Source organism: Dendrobates tinctorius, unplaced genomic scaffold (genome assembly GCF_039654945.1).
Source record: "Dendrobates tinctorius isolate UK_male_01 unplaced genomic scaffold, ASM3965494v1 ptg000111l, whole genome shotgun sequence".
Taxonomy (NCBI): domain Eukaryota; kingdom Metazoa; phylum Chordata; class Amphibia; order Anura; family Dendrobatidae; genus Dendrobates; species Dendrobates tinctorius.
In genome coordinates this window covers 3,239,726-3,257,277 of record NW_027361779.1, presented here as the reverse complement: position 1 = coordinate 3,257,277, position 17,552 = coordinate 3,239,726, and the positions used below count along the sequence as shown (strand labels likewise).

General features: G+C 38.3%; 1 protein-coding gene across 1 annotated transcript in view; it reads left to right on the top strand.

The window, feature by feature from the left end:
• GRIK2 (glutamate ionotropic receptor kainate type subunit 2) overlaps window positions 1-17,552 on the top strand; it is a 1,148,051-nt gene that overhangs the window by 361,414 nt on the left and 769,085 nt on the right. The gene's annotated exons all lie outside the window — the stretch shown is intronic.

Genomic DNA, 17,552 nt, shown 5'->3' with positions numbered 1-17,552 from the left:
AATGTATATAAATTACAGCTAAGGTAGTAAGAGAATATATTTACATTCATGTAGAACATAAAAGCATTGTGGCACCTACATTAAGGCTGGTTTCACACTTGCGTTTTTTTGCGCTGTTTTTTGCGCAAAAAAATGCGTTTTTTCCCTATACTTTACATGGGTGCGCATACACATGCATTTGTACGCGTTTGTATGCGCATGCGTTTTTTTGTAGTGTGCGCTCGGGCACACAAAATGCATCCTGTTGCATTTTTTGTGCGCCCGACTTGCCCCCCAAAAGCACATGCGCATGCAAAGCGTTTTTTTCTTAAACAATATTTTTATTGAGGTTTTCAGAGTAATAAGCAAAAATGTAAGGCATACATTTATACAATCACATCCAAATGAATTTTGAGTGATGTAAAGCAAGACATCACAGTGTAATGAGATTACAATCTTATCAACACTTGAAATAAGTGCGGTAAACAATAAACATAATAATACAAAAAAAAAAAAAGAGGAAGAAAAATAAAGAACCTTTACAAAAGTACACTAGGCACCTAGATATATGAAATTTTGGCACATCATGAATCAAAAAAAAAAAAGAAAATAAAAGTTCAGGATATGAAATCTTCTTCTATTTTGGGCTTGAGTTCCACCCATCTATACCACCTTTCATCAAATAACTTTATTGATAAATTGTTAATGTAGTGAATCCTCTCATAAACACAGTGTTTATCTACCAGCATAATAAGCGTGACAATATCTGGAGGTTGCTTACTGTTCCAACCTTTCGCTATGAGGAAAGCTGCGGACATAAGAATGTGAGCGGCCAGGAACTTTTCCTTTTTAAGTCTGTGTATGTCTATGAGTAGCAAAGCTAAAGCAGGCTGTGGCTGAATACGCCAATTACATATGAGTGAAAGTAAGTCAAAAACTTTAAGCCAATATAACTTCAATATAGGACATCCCCAAAAGACATGAAGTAAATCTGCTTGAGATCCACAACCACGCCAACACGTTCCAGAACCCCCCCCTCCAAAGTGCCTGAGTCTATTTGTGGTGAGGTAATATCTGTGAACTAACTTGTAGTGTGTTTCAAGTATGTTCATGCACCTCGTAGATTTAACCGCAATTTTAAGAGATGAAGTCGACTGAGGGATATATATCTGTCTCTGCAGAGTGGTTTCCCATTTCTCAAAGCATCCCTCATTAGTGAAGGTGTCCTTGCCAGTCAAGCGGTTATACAGAGGTCTGAGATAGCTCCCATGTCTGGGGGACATGCTAAATAAAAAATTATAAATAGTGTGGTTAATCAAAACCACTCTGCAGAAGTATTTCTTATATTTATTGTATTCCTCCTTGAGCTAAAGATATTTCATGTATTCCGTATTAGGAATTCCAAATCTGGTCTTAACCAGCTCAAAGGGCATGACTCTGTTGTTATCCAACAAGTCATCCACAAAAGTGATTGGAAACTTTGCCCAACTGTCGAACATAGGTCTTAAGGAAGTCCTGACAGGAGACAAAAAGGGGAGTCTCAATTTTTCAGTTGAAAAAGGGGAAACATTAGATTTTCCTTTACACAAGTGTGACCAACACAACATAGAGGCTCTGAGTATTGGATTATCTATATTCACAATCTCTTTTCTGTGCAAAAGAAAGTATGATATAAACAAAATTGGTTCCCTGTTGGGCATCATATCCCTTTCAATTTTTGGCCATTCCAGTTCAGTCTGTTCCGTGAACCAACTTTTTGTTAATTCAGTCACAGTGGCAAAATAGTATGCCTCCAGATCTGGAAGAGCTATTCCCCCATTTTCTTTAGATTTGAGTAATGTACGTTTCTTCACTCTAGGTTTCCGGTTATTCCAAATAAACTTATTCATCTGGTGGGTTAATTTTTGTATGGATTGTATGGATATGGGCAGAGGGACATTCCTATATAGGAACAGGACTTTAGGAAGGCAGAACATTTTGTATAACACTATTTTACCCATCCATGTGACCGGGGTTTTTGACAGTTCCCTCAACTTAAGGTCGAGAGACTGCAAAAGATGATCTATATTTGTCTCACTAATATGTGTGGGGTTACCTGTAAGCCAAATTCCTAAATATGGGATCTTAGCACTGTCCCAGTTAAAGGGATTCTTGTCTCTTAATTGCTGTTTAATGGAAGCTGAAATAAAAAGTGATAAGACGTTAGTTTTCTTTGCATTAAGTTTGTAGTATGAGACAGAGCCAAACAAATCTATAATGTCCCAGATCTTTTTCAGTGAGTCAACTGGATTTGTTAGTGTAAGTATGATGTCATCTGCATAAAGATTTATCTTATGCTCTGAGCCTCTCAGCTGTACACTGTGTACCTCATCAGAGTCCCTTATCAATTGAGCCAAAGGCTCCAGACTCAGGATAAAAATAATTGGGGACAGAGGACATCCCTGTCTTGTCCCATTTGTTATGGAGAATTTGTCTGACATCGTGCTGTTGACCAGTACAGAGGCAGACGGCCGAGAGTACAAAGCTCGAATACTCCTCAACATCTCCTCACCAAAGCCCATCCTCTCTAATACTGTGAATGCATAGGCCCAATTAATACGGTCAAAGGCCTTCTCAGCATCAAGAGCCACAAACAAGCTGGGAATTTTATTTTTGTTACATGAATGTATATGGTGCAGAACACTTCTAGAACTATCTGAAGTTTGTCTAGATTTTACAAAACCGACTTGATCGGGATGTATGAGGTATGGAATAACATCCTGCACTCTTTCTGCCAGTATTTTTGCATAAACCTTGATGTCTGCATTTAGGAGGGAAATGGGCCTATAATTTTAAATTTTGGTAGGGTCCTTGTCTGGCTTGGGAATCACCACTATTGTGGCTCTCAGCATGTCTGCATTGCACGTTCCTTTTGATTTTATAAAATTCAGGGCATTTGTTAAGTGTGGGATAAGATCCTTTTGAAATTCTTTATAGTACTCTATGGGAAAGCCGTCCGGATCTGGAGCTTTATCACTTTTAAGGTTGCTTACTGCAAAAGAGACCTCACCTTCAGAAAAGGGTGCATCAAGTGATTCCCTCTGCTCTAGAGACAAAGATCCCAATTTTACCTTTCCCAGGAAATTATTTATCATCTCTGCTGTAGGAGAGGGATGAGCTCCATTTTCTCCTATGTTGTATAACTTTGAATAATAATTCTCAAAGGCCAGGGCTATATCTTTTGGCTTTTCTATATTCCTTGAGTTTTGGATTATTTTTTTGATTAAATGTTTTCTGTTTATAGGTTTGAACCTATTTGCCATATTTTTTGAGGGTTTATTATTATTTACATAAAACCCTGATCTATTAAACAGAGTCTTTTTCTCATATAAGTTTATGAGGAGATTTCTGAGTTCTAGTCTAAGGGAGTATAGTTCGTTATATTTAGCAAAATTTTATCTGCCTTGGCTTGGTATTCTAATTTTTGGATTTGCTCTAGCAATATTTTCCGTTGGCTCTCTCTTGCCCTCTTCTGTCTCGAGGCCAACTGAATTAAGTGGCCTCTGATGACACATTTGTGTGCCAGCCATAATGTTTCAGGTGTGATCTCCTGGGAGTTATTCTCTTTAAAATAGTTTGTTAGGACATTCCTTGTTAATGATATATTCTCTGGGGAGTCTACAACAAATTTGCTATATCTCCAATTGTATTGTTTTGGAGTCAATGAAGAAATACGTAAAGTCAGTAGAATTGGAGCATGATCTGACCATGTAATGGGGCCAGTTTGAAAATCTATGTACGAGTCCAGTAGTGAGAAGTTGGTGAATATATGATCTATTCTAGTATAAGATTTGTTATGTGGGCAAAATCGAGTGTACTCTTTTGAAGTAGGGTTCAATATTTTACAACTATCATGTAAATTGGAGTCTCCCAACCACTTTCCTAGATTCACGCTCCTATAATATGGAGCTGCAGAAGAGCAATCTGTATCTGGGTTGACTATACAGTTGAAATCCCCTCCCCATATGATTTGCCCCCTACTGAAATTGGATAATTTCTTTTTGACCTTATTGAGAAAGCTGATTTGTCTCACATTGGGTGTGTATACATTTACTACCGCATACTCCACACCTTCCAAAGTAAAATTGATGGCAAGGTGTCTGCCTTTGTTATCCCTATATATATCTGAAATTACTACTGGCAAATCTTTGTGGAAGGCAATGGCTACCCCAGCTTTCTTTCTTCCTTCATTATTAGAAAAGAAAATCTGAGGGTAGTCTATATTTTTGAATCTTATATTATCAATTTCTAGAAGGTGTGTTTCTTGTATCATTGCAATATTGGCCTTCAATCTTTTAATCTCCTTCCTCAAAGCAAATCTTTTGAAAGGACTATTAAGTCCATTTACATTAAATGACAGAACTTTCAACTCCATGCTATATCAGGAAGAAAAATATGCATTAAATAATTCAATGAAGTAGAGTATTTCACCTGAACATACATCCAAAAGGTATGAGATTTCTCTAGTGATTTTTTGTTAGTGCCTGGTGTGCCTGTGAATAAAAACATGTTACAACCTAGAACAGAACAAAACTTGTTAACAAGAAAAATTGGATTTCTCAAAAGAAATGGTACCGAGAGAAGATCTCTCAGTTAGCACGTGGGGGGTGAAAAAGAGAGAGTTCAGGCCTAGAGCCAGGGTCAGTACCACCAAGTCCATTATCTTTTCTTTTGTATGGTCCAGGACTGGGAAAGGCGCCTCAGCTGCTGCGAAGGGTTGCTCCTCTCTTGATTGTAGGGTGATGTTGATGATGGAGTCTCCAATGGAGGGATACCTAAATCTTGGAAAAATCTGTTACAATTATCAATGTTAGACAAGGCAAAAGTGGTGTTTCCCTTCATGACTAAAATTTTTGTAGGAAAGCCCCATCTATATAAAATCTTGTGTTTCCTCAAGTGTGCAGTAATTGGAAAGAAGTCTCTCCTCTTCTGCAAGGTAGCTTTTGAAAAGTCTGCAAAAATCCTAATATCCTCATATGGCCTTGGTAGGGTGGGTGATTGCTTACTTTTCCTCAGGATGTCCTCCTTTGTCAGGAAATAGTGGAAATATGCAATAACGTCCCGTGGGGCTCTATCTGGGGCATACTTGGACTTGGGTAGTCTGTGTATACGTTCCATTAAAAGATCCCCTTTGGTGGCCCCTGGGAGCATGGTATGAAGCAACTTTTGCACATAAGCATTAAGGTCTCTGTCTTTAACATTTTCAGGTATTCCCCTGAATTTAAGGTTATTTCTTCTACTTCTGTCTTCTTGCTCTATCAACCTTGATTTTAAGAAAGTAACCTCTTTTTCTAAGGCATAATGTTCGTCTATCAAGGTATTGTGGGATTTGACCATTTCCTCCATTTTGGACTCTAAGTGGTCCACTCTCTGGCCCAAGCTGTCTATATTATTTTGGAGGTTTGTATTGTAACCCTCCAGTTGTTTTTGGAATGTCTTTGCAAAAAGGCATAGCATATTTTTTATGAATAATTCTGAGGCTGCATTGCTGGTAGCCTCTACCTCTGTTAATACATGTAAAATGTTCTCCGGTATAGGGTCATCAGAGGGACAAAAGTCCTCCATTTGTATTTCCTGTTGCAGCTCAGCCGAGCTGCTACTAAATCTGTGGCTATTCAGTGAGGAGGGGGACAGTTCCCTCTGTAATGGCGTTAGAGGGGTGTCTGATATATTAGAAATGTCGGGGCAAGATGAGGAGCTCCTTATTATGTTTGTGTCCTCCATAGCAGCGGTCATCGTTGCTGCTGCACTAGATTTCACAGGCTGCGCAAGATTTGTGCTTAAGTTACGCAATTTGCGTATCTGCTGCGTAGTCCCGTCTGTCCCCCGGTCAATCTCGCGGTATTTCGCTCCCCTCTCCTCAGCTCTGCTTTTATTGTAAAAATTGCCACTTTCTCTGGCCTGTAGAGCGGCGGTTTTAGCAGGGGTGGGTGTAGACTTACCCCCCGACTTGAACGCTGCATGTCTCAATCTCTGTGGTGTTCTCAGCTGCTGTGTGCCGCTCAGGCTGGGGCTGCAGGCTGTGGCTGCTGTGAGGTGGGCGCCATCTTGGCTCCTCAGCATGAGGGGAGAGCGCTCCAGCTTCTTTGCTTTTCCTGCTCTTTTACTGAGCGGATCCATAATGTGGGGGCACCGCTGGTATTTATGGAGGTTCCCACAAGTTTGCTGTTAGTTCTGGCTCATAAATCGCTTATTAATAGCGCTTGGTAGGCCGCCCTGGAGAGGAGCACAGAGCTCAGGCTTCCATACAGCTCAGACGCTGGCCACGCCCCTTTTTTTCACCCAAACACATTATAGTCTATGGGTGCGCATACGTGCGCATTGCAATGCGCACATATGCGCAAAAAAACGCATGCGTTTTTTTTTAAAAAGCACGCAAACCCGCAAAAAATGCACACAAACGCATGATGCGTTTTTTATGTGCGTTTGCACTGCGCACGGTGCCCAGCGCAAAAAACGCAAGTGTGAAAGTAGCCTTAGGCAGCTAATTATGTATAATGATGATAAAATCAGCATTGTTATAAAGAAGCTACAATTAAAAATCAAAAAGTATAATGAATTAGATGATAATAATAATAATAATAATAATGCAGTATAATTTATATTGTGAGCATCAATTGGGAAAGTAATTCTAACGTCTGTAATGTGCTGTGCAATTAATGGGGCTTCATATGTGAGAAAATATAAATAAAAACAATTACAATAGTGAAATGTTTATTAAAGAATACAATAAAATATGCCTTATTCTACAGTAAAATATCATTATTTTCCATGAGGAATATTATAAATTCATAATGTTTCTTAAAAACTACCATTAACATTCAATATTTTAAAACAGTTCAGGAATGTGTTCTTCAAATACCTTGAGACAAGCAATGCTGTACAAACCAAAGCTACTTTACTGCTGATCTTCCCATACTGTGGATTTTTAATGAAAAAGGTTCATATTTTCTAAGTGACTTTCATGTTTTTTTATCTACACATTCTGCTTTTCACAGGAAGTAGGAAACTACTATTTGTGCACTTACTAATGCAAAAGTTCACTTCTGAGTAGTGTTGAGCATTCCGATACCGCAAGTATCGGGTATCGGCCGATACTTGCTGTATCGGAATTCCGATACCGACTTCCGATATTTTTTCAATATCGGAATTCGGCATCGGAATCGGAAGTTCAGTTGATTGACGGCCTGACGTCATCATGATGCGCGGTGTGTGCGCATCATGATGCGCCGTCATTTCGGGCCTTCCGGGGGTCTCTGCCGGCCTGCCGGGGGGCTGTGCCGGCCTGCCGGGGGGCTGTGTGGGCTGCCCGGGGTCTGTACCGGCCTGCCGGGGGGCTGTGCCGGCCTGCCGGTGGTCTGTGCACCCTGTGGGGGTCTGTACTGGCCTGCCGGGGGGCTGTGCCGGCCTGCCGGGGGGCTGTGCTGATGTCCGGGGGTCTGTGCAAGCATCGTCCAATGGGACTACAAGTCCCATCGGGCGATGCCTGCTACCATGACAGTGATTGACACATTAGCCAATGATGGGACAGTAGTAGTCCCATCATCCGGCTAATGTGTTAAATGTTAAAAAAAAAAAAAAAAAAAAAATACTACATACATACTACATGCATGCTACATACATACTACATGCTACATACATACTACATATATACTACATACATACTACATACATGCTACATACATACTACATGCATGCTACATACATACTACATGCTACATACATACTACATGCTACATACATACTACATATATACTACATACATGCTACATACATACTGCATGCTACATACATACTACATACATACTACATGCATGCTACATACATACTACATATATACTACATGCATGCTACATACATACTACATGCTACATACATACTACATATATACTACATACATACTACATACATGCTACATACATACTGCATGCTACATACATACTACATACATACTACATACATACTACATGCATGCTACATACATACTACATGCATGCTACATACATACTACATGCATGCTACATGCATGCTACATACATACTACATGCTACATACATACCACATACATACTACATACATACTACATACTACATATATACTACATGCATGCTACATATATACTACATGCTACATACATACCACATACATACTACATACATACTACATACTACATATATACTACATGCATGCTACATACATACTATATGCTACATACATACCACATACATACTACATACATACTACATACATACTACATGCTACATACATACTACATATATACTACATACATGCTACATACATACTACATGCTACATACTACATACATGCTACATATATACTACATGCATGCTACATACATACTACATATATACTACATGCATGCTACATACATACTACATGCTACATGCATGCTACATACATACTACATACATACTACATGCTACATACATACCACATATATACTACATACATACAATACATTCATACAATACATACATAGACATACAGTACATATAACATAGAGTAACATACTTACCAATACTTGTCACATTGTTCCCCGAAGCCATTGTCTTTTCCGGAATAAATATTAACATAACAAACCACAAAAATACTCACCCACGATCCGAAGCAGTCCACGAGTGTGTCCCACGACGATCTTGGGTAGAGAACTGCAGCATCAGATGATGCTGCCGTTCTCTACGGGCTGCAGGAATCCAATGACGGAAGGTAGGTATCCTTCCGCACTGTATTCCTCCGCCACTTAAAAAAAAAAAAGTCCCTAGTCTCACTTTATGCCATTGCTGCGTGGGAATTTCCCACACAGCAATGGCATAAAGTGAGACTAGGGACTTTTTTTTTTTTTAAGTGGCGGAGGAATACAGTGCGGAAGGATACCTACCTTCCGTCATTGGATTCCTGCAGCCCGTAGAGAACGACAGCAACAGCTAATGGTGCAGTTCTCTACCCAAGATCGTCGTGGGACACACTCGTGGACTGCTTCGGATCGTGGGTGAGTATTTTTGTGGTTTGTTATGTTAATATTTATTCCGGAAAAGACAATGGCTTCGGGGAACAATGTGACAAGTATTGGTAAGTATGTTACTCTATGTTATATGTACTGTATGTCTATGTATGTATTGTATGAATGTATTGTATGTATGTAGTATATATGTGGTATGTATGTAGCATGTAGTATGTATGTAGTATGTATGTAGCATGCATGTAGCATGTAGTATGTATGTAGCATGCATGTAGTATATATGTAGTATGTATGTAGCATGCATGTAGTATATATGTATCATGTATGTAGTATGTATGTGGTATGTATGTAGCATGTAGTATGTATGTAGCATGTATGTAGTATGTATGTAGTATGTATGTAGTATGTATGTGGTATGTATGTAGCATGTAGTATGTATGTAGCATGCATGTAGTATATATGTAGTATGTATGTAGCATGTAGTATGTATGTAGTATGTATGTAGTATGTATGTGGTATGTATGTAGCATGTAGTATGTATGTAGCATGCATGTAGTATATATGTAGCATGTAGTATGTATGTAGTATGTATGTGGTATGTATGTAGCATGTAGTATGTATGTAGCATGCATGTAGCATGCATGTAGTATGTATGTAGCATGCATGTAGTATGTATGTAGCATGCATGTAGTATGTATGTAGTATGTATGTAGCATGCAGTATGTATGTAGCATGTATGTAGTATGTATGTAGTATGTATGTAGCATGTAGTATGTATGTAGCATGCATGTAGTATATATGTAGTATGTATGTAGCATGCATGTAGTATGTATGTAGTATGTATGTAGTATGTATGTAGCATGCAGTATGTATGTAGCATGTATGTAGTATATATGTAGTATGTATGTAGCATGTAGTATGTATGTAGCATGCATGTAGTATGTATGTAGTATTTTTTTTTTTTTTTTTTTTAACATTTAACACATTAGCCGGATGATGGGACTACTACTGTCCCATCATTGGCTAATGTGTCAATCACTGTCATGGTAGCAGGCATCGCCCGATGGGACTTGTAGTCCCATCGGACGATGCCTGCACAGACCCCCGGAGCCTGCACAGCCCCCCGGCAGGCCGGCACAGCCCCCCGGCAGGCCGGCACAGCCCCCCGGAGCCTGCACAGCCCCCCGGCAGGCCGGCACAGCCCCCCGGCAGGCCGGCACAGCCCCCCGGAGCCTGCACAGACCACCGGCAGGCCGGCACAGACCACCGGAGCCTGCACAGACCCCCTGGCAGGCCGGCACAGCCCCCCGAAAGGCCCGTACAGACCCCAGAGAGGCTGTACAAGGGCAGGAAAGGGTTTTTCTTATTCCGATACCGGAAGTCCCATAGACTTGAATGGGACTTCCATTATCGGAATCGGCGATACCGATACTTTTTTTAAAGATCGGCCGATACCATCCGATACGATACTTTGAAGTATCGGACGGTATCGCTCAACTCTACTTCTGAGGTATCATAAAATATGTTCACAGCTTATAGAAAAGTGTGTTTCCTATGGGAATCTAACACTCCATGAATAATAGCTGATTCTTAAGCTTGTTATATGTATAGTAAATGAATATAAATTATATAAATAAAGCTACATATTGTAACTGAGTTTAGCAAAAATCATATGGAATCTAAAATGGTTATGTATTGAGATCACGGATGTTGAAAATTGATAAATGTTGATATGCTGAAGTAAAATTGGAACACTAACTGGTAGAGACATAAAAAAAATTTCTTAAAGATACAGTATACTGTACTGCTGCCTTAATATTTAAGGTAACGCAATAGGAATACTTTATCAATAGTAATGATTGAGCACTAAAATGCTTGAGTGCTTGGTTCTCGAAATGAGCAGGTTGGACGCTCTAACAGGCTCAACTCAAGTACTGAGTATAATGCAAGTCATTGTGAAACTTGAACATTTATCAGTCACACCCTAACAGGAAGCAGGAAATTGCTGAAATGGATGGAAACAGCTCTCAAATGGAATAAGAGTGACATGGGAAAGACAACAGGATGCATATCTCACTTCTAGGTCGCTGCTGCAAACAGTGTTGTCAGAGTTTTACTCCACTTTTAGGGTGCGCTCCCACTATCAGTGTTTGTTCAGGCTTTCATGTAGCTGAATTTCCTCATGAATCCCGTAACACAGCTCACTTGTGTTTTCCCTTGCGTTTTTTATTGCGTTTTTGCCGCATGCATTTTTTGCCATGTTTTTATGCTTGCGTTTTTGTCAATGATATAGATAGATAGATGGGATAGACAGATAATATGTAGATAGATAGATGATCGATAGATAGAGCTTGTGTTTTTATAGTTTACTGTATATGGATTAACCTAATAAATAAGTGGGAAAAAAACACTTTATTTTATTACCGGGTTTGTATCGGGATGTCTGATACACTCCTCTTCATTAATAACCCTACAGGTTGATGACTGTTGTGATTTTTAACAAATCACAGCTGTCATCAACTCGACCTACTATTGCCCCGATTGCCACCCCAGGCAATTTGAAAGAGGCAGGCAAAGCAGCAGAATTGGAGCATCTTATGTGATGAGCAAATTCTGTGGTGGCTGCAATCTTGTATTTTTAGGCAGGGATGAGCCCAATAACCACGTACTTTTCCAACCTGACAATAGAAGCCTGCAGCTATTTACATTAGCTTGGATAATTATCAAATATAGGGTGACCCCAGGTCATTTTTTTAAAATTAATTATTTATTATGTTAAAACAGTCTAAAAACACCAGTTTTTTACCTACAGATTTAGTGCATCTTGTGCAATCCCGCACAACCTAGTAGCCGCAGGGCAGGGACTCGAGCATGATGCTCAAGAACCCACAATACTCGATCAAGTTGCAGCCTTACGCGAGTACCCAGAAGCTCGATCGAGTATCAAGCAGTGGTGAGCACACTCGCACAACACTATTTAGCAGGCTAACAAATCTTAAAATATATTTTCCATATGTATTTTATTTATTAGTAGTATTAAACTAACACTTTAATCTTTTTTGTATTCTTACTTTGCAGTATTTTCTCTACAGCTTTCTAAAACTGTTAAACCTTCATTTATATATACAGTATATATATATATATATAGTATATTCTAGAAACTCTTAGAAGTATGTACTTTTTACAGTCATGGCAGAGAGTATTGGCACCCTTGAAATTGTTCCCAGAATATTATTGCAATTATATGTTTCTTATACACATATTTATTTCCTAAGTCTGTACTGAAACTACACAAAACATAGAGAGAAAAAAGCAAAATCGAAATACAATCGCATATAAAAGTTTAGGCATCCCTGGTCAACATTACTGCTATTGTGAACAATAAAGCAAGTTAAAGAATTATCTCTAAAATGGCAAAGGTGAAATATGACATATTTCCTTCATAATTTAGGCAAAAAATGTATTTTTTTTCTTCCGTTACATTTTGAAATTACAGAAAGGAAAATTAACCTATGGAAATATTTGGGTACCCTGCATGCTTAGTATATAGTAGAACCCCGTTTTAAAAGTTTCATAGCTTTTAAATGCTTTTAAAAGCCAGCCAAGAGTCTTTCAAATCTAGTTTGTGTGATTTTCACTCATTCTTCCTTGTAAAAGCCTTTCAGTTCCGTGAGATTCCTGCGTCATCTTGCATGCACTCCAATTTTGATATCTAGCTACAAATTTTCAGTGATGTTCAGATCAGAGGACAGTGAAGGCCATGCACCTTTTAAGGTAGTCTTTTGTGGCTTTTGATGTATGTTTAGAATCATTTTTAAATTGTAGAAGCCATCCTCTTTTCCACTTCAGCTTTTTACAGATGGTGTTATGTTTTCATCAAAATTTTTAAAAAATGTTATTGAATCCATTATTCCCTCTACTCATGAAATGTTCGCAATGCAATTTGATGCATCACAACACCAAAACATTTTTGATCCACCTCTATGCTCAAGGGTTTGCGACATGTTCTTTTCTTGAAAATCTGTGCCCTTTTTTCTCCACATATATCTTTGATCATTGTTGCCAAAGTGTTCTATTTTAACATTATCGGCCCACAGGACTTGTACCCTAAATACATTAGGCTTGATTAGATGTTCTTCTGCATGCTTCGAATGCTGAATTTTATGGTCAGAATGCAAGAAAGGTTTGCTTCTGATGACTCTTCCATGAAAGCTATATTTGTGCAGGTGTATCTGAACAGTAGAATAATGTACCACAACTCTAGAGTTTGCAAAATCTTTGTGTAGGTCTTTTACAGTCAAGCTGGGGTTATGATTTGCCTCTCTAGCAGTCCTACAAGCAACTTTCACTGAAATTTTGCTGGGTCTTTCAGACCTTATCTTGACCTCCAGTGTTTCTGCTAGCTGCCATTTATTAATTACACTTTAAACCGAAGAAAGGGCAACTTGAAAATGCTCTGCTATCCTCTTATAAGCTTCTCCTGATTTGTTGGTTTCCACCATTTTCATCTTCACAGTGCAAGGCAGCTGCCTAGAAGAACCAATGGCTACTTTTCTGACACATGGTTAAAGGAAGCTAGGTTTTTACAAAGTTGGGGAATTTGCATCACCTGGCCTTTCCTAACGACGATAGTGAACCATAACCCTTACAGTCAAATTAATATCTGAAACTTTGGTCAGCGTTATCTGAGCACATAAATCTCCAAGGATGTCTAAACTTTTTGCATGCTCCCATTTTCCTTTTTTTGTTTTTAAAATTTAAAAAGTGACACATATTTTTAATTGCCTAAAATGCAAAGGAAATGTGTCATCTTTAACTTTAGCCCTGTTAGAGGTCATTTTATCTTGAACTTGGTTAACTGTTCATTATAACAGTAATTTTGACCAGGTGTGCCCAAAATTTTACATGCCACTGAAATTTCACACAAAACCCCAAAAAATGGCTGGACAAAAATTTTGACACGTTTCCAAAAATTGTGAATAAATAACTTTGATTCAAGCATATGATGCCCGTTTAAACCCACCTGTGAGAAGTAGCAGGTGTTAGCATTATGAAAATCACACCTGAAACCAGACAAAAAGGGCAGAAGTTGAATCATTCTTTACATTGTGTGTTTGTGTGTCACACTAAGGCGTGGAGAACAGAAAGAGGAAAATAGAACTGTCAGAGGACTTGGAGAACCCAAGTCATTGAAAAATATCAACAATCTCAATGGATATAAAACCATCTCCAGAGATCTTGATGTAATCAAGAGATTTACAACTCATGACACTATAGATAAATCCCCCTGTATGTGGAAGGCATAGAAAAATTGATGAAAGGTTGAATCACAGGTTTGTCCAGATGGTGGATAAGCAGCAACAATCAAGTTCCAAAGATATTCAAGCTGTCCTGCAGGCTCAGGCTGCATCAGTATCAGAGCTAACCATCCATCAACATTTTAATTAAATGAAATGCAGTGGCAGGATATGCAGGAGGATATCACTGCTGACATAGAGATATAGAAAAGCTAGAGTGCAGGTTGCCAAAATTTATGTTAGTAAGTTAAAATCCTTCTGGGAAAGAGTCTTGTGGACAGATGGTACCAAGATACAGCTCTTTGGTAAAGCACATCACATCATTCTATTGTTTACTAACAACAGAACAAGTCCTACAAAGAAAAGAACACAGTACCTACAGTCAAATGAGGTTCAAAGATGTTTTGGTGTTGTTTGGCACTGAATGCATTGACTTTGTGCAGGGCATCATGAAATCTGAAGACTACCAATAGATATTGGTTTGCAATGAAGTGCCCAGTGTCAGAAGGCTAGGTTTGCCTCCTAGGTCATAGGTCTTCCAGCAGGACAATGACCCCAAACATACTTCAGGAAACAAACTAGAATTGGATGGAAACAAAGCGCTGGAGTGTTCAGAAGTGATGAGCAATGAGTCCGGATCTAAATCCTGTTGAACACATGTGGAGAGATCTTAAAATTGCTGTTGGAAGAAGGCACCCTTCAAATATGAAAGACCTGGAGCAGTTTGAAAAAGAATAGTGCTCCAAAATTCCGGTTGAGAGGTGTAAAAAGCTAGTTGATAGTTACAGGAAGCAATTCATTGCAGTTATTTATTCCGTAGGGTGTGTAATCTTATATTAAGCTGAGGGTGCCAACAATTTTTCCCTCCGCATTTTTGGGGTTTTGTGTGAAGTAATGTCCAATTTGCCGTTTTTTATTTTTGTTGTTCCAATAAACACAAAGAAAATAAAAATGTGTATAACAAAACGTGTAATTTTAATAATTTTCTAGGAGAAATACTTCATTTTCTGGAATAATTTCAAGGGTGCCAACGCTTTCAGCTTTGACTATACATAGTGTTCAACTTAAATGAGTAGACTGCAACAGATTTGTAAAAAAAAAATTAGTTTCTTATGTTGCACATCCCAAAAAAGTAATTTTCCTTACCAATTCATGCAATACTTTGTTGAAAAAATGAATGCATCCCAAAGAAAGTGTTAAATAGCACAAGTTTTAACAACAAAATTCGAATTAACAAGAAATCAACCACAAGTTAGTCTAATTATTTATTGAACAAGTGTCCAGCAGATAGTTTACTATAAAAGGGTATTATTTAACAAAGAAAGCCAATTTTTATTTCATTACAAGAAAAAAGAAAGTTATTTATTTACACAAAAGAGATGAAGGCTTCAAGAACATTAGCAAAGCTTTACTTAACAATCAGAGTACTGTAGCAAAAGTGATACCAAAATTTAAGAAAGATAGAACTGCAACCATCTCACAGAAATGTCCAGCTTGAGCATGGAAGTTAGCACCTAAAATTGAGCATCTTGTAATGAAAAAGTTTGAAGAAAATCAACATGCAAGTTCACAGGAGTTAGCTAAAGAAGTAGAAAGCCAGACTGGAGTGAGTGTTCCCTATGATAAAATAGGGCATACACTGCAGAGGAATAGCATGCATGAGTGTTGCCCATAATGGAAACCTATTATACAGCCCATGCCCAACAAAATCTCCCCTACAATTTACCATGGCCCATGGTGAAAAAAAATGAAGACTAATGTCACTCTATACTTTGGAATGTTGAGACCAAAATAAATGTTTTTTGAACTGATAAGTTCAAAACTGTTTGATGTAATAAAGGTGAGACGAAGAAAGATAAATACATGTTGCCCAGTGTGAAACATGGAGGTGGCAGTGTCTCTATGTGGGACTTCATGAGTGATGCTGGTGTCAGGGAATTAAATTTCATTGATGGTATCATGAATTTACAGTTGTTCTGCTCTATAATGAAGGGAAAAGATGCTACTGGGACTCCATGCCCTTGGTATTTGTGCACCACTATTCTAAAATTACAATAATCCAAAACACACATTTAACACCACTGTTAGATTTCTGAAGAAGAATAGGTGTGAAAGGAATTCAGTGGCCCAATATGTCTCCTGATATGAATACCAAATAAACTTGTCTATTCCATGCTCAGAAGACATATTGCTGTCCATAAAATTCATGAAAGTCATACAAAATTTTAGATGTAGTAATTTTTTATGTGAATTTATTTCATTTCTGCATCAACTAATCTGAGTAAAACTGAAGATTTTGTAATGAAAGTTATACTATTAACATTAATTTCATATTATGGGTTAAATAAATGTTCTGTTGAATGAGCATTAAAGAAATCCAAATTAGAACAATATTTACAATGACCACTCTTTGCGAACACAACAGCAGTAATTCTTGAATAGTTCACCAGAGATCTCTGGATGTTGACTTGAGTGAATCATTCTGCTACTTAATGTAATCCCACAAATACTTAAAGATGTTGAGATCAGGGCTCTGTGGGGCCATCATCAATAACATGACTTCTTGTTCTTTTTTGTGCTGAAGATAGTTCTTATTAATGACATTGGCTCTATGATTGGAATTTTCTGATTTTCTTTGGGTCCAAATGTATTCTCCAGCAGGACGTCTCCCTGTTGGTTTTGAATTATGGGTAATTATATGACTGTATTTCTCAGGATTGAGTACACAATTAATTTTGTCCATTAGTTGCAAAGCAGCTACAAACTTCCAAGGAACCTCCACAATGTCTCACTTTTGCCTTCAGACACTCATTACTGTACAGCCCTCTAACCCTTTGGCAAACAAAATACCTCCAGTTCCAGACAAATATTTCACATTTTGACTCATTAGACCAGAGCACCTCTTGCCATTTTTACACTTCAATTTATATTGCCAGCCTTGGTTGGGATGATTTCTCTGTGTTTCCATGTCAGAGTTATGTTTTTTGGTCAGAATTCTTACATGAAAACCACTTCTAGCCTGACTTCTCTGAAGAGTAAATGGGTTTTATTGAGTTCATTCTGAGCAGATAGCACTGCTGGACATCTTCTGATTTTCAAAGAAAGTAAGCATGATGTGTCTTTATTCTGCTGCACTATGTTTCCTTGGCCTACCACTGTTACTATGGTGTTCAACGTTAGCCAGCTCTTGATGCTTTTTCTAAAAAGCTTGAACAGCACAACTTGAAACCCAAGTGTAGTTTAAAATCTTTGCCTAG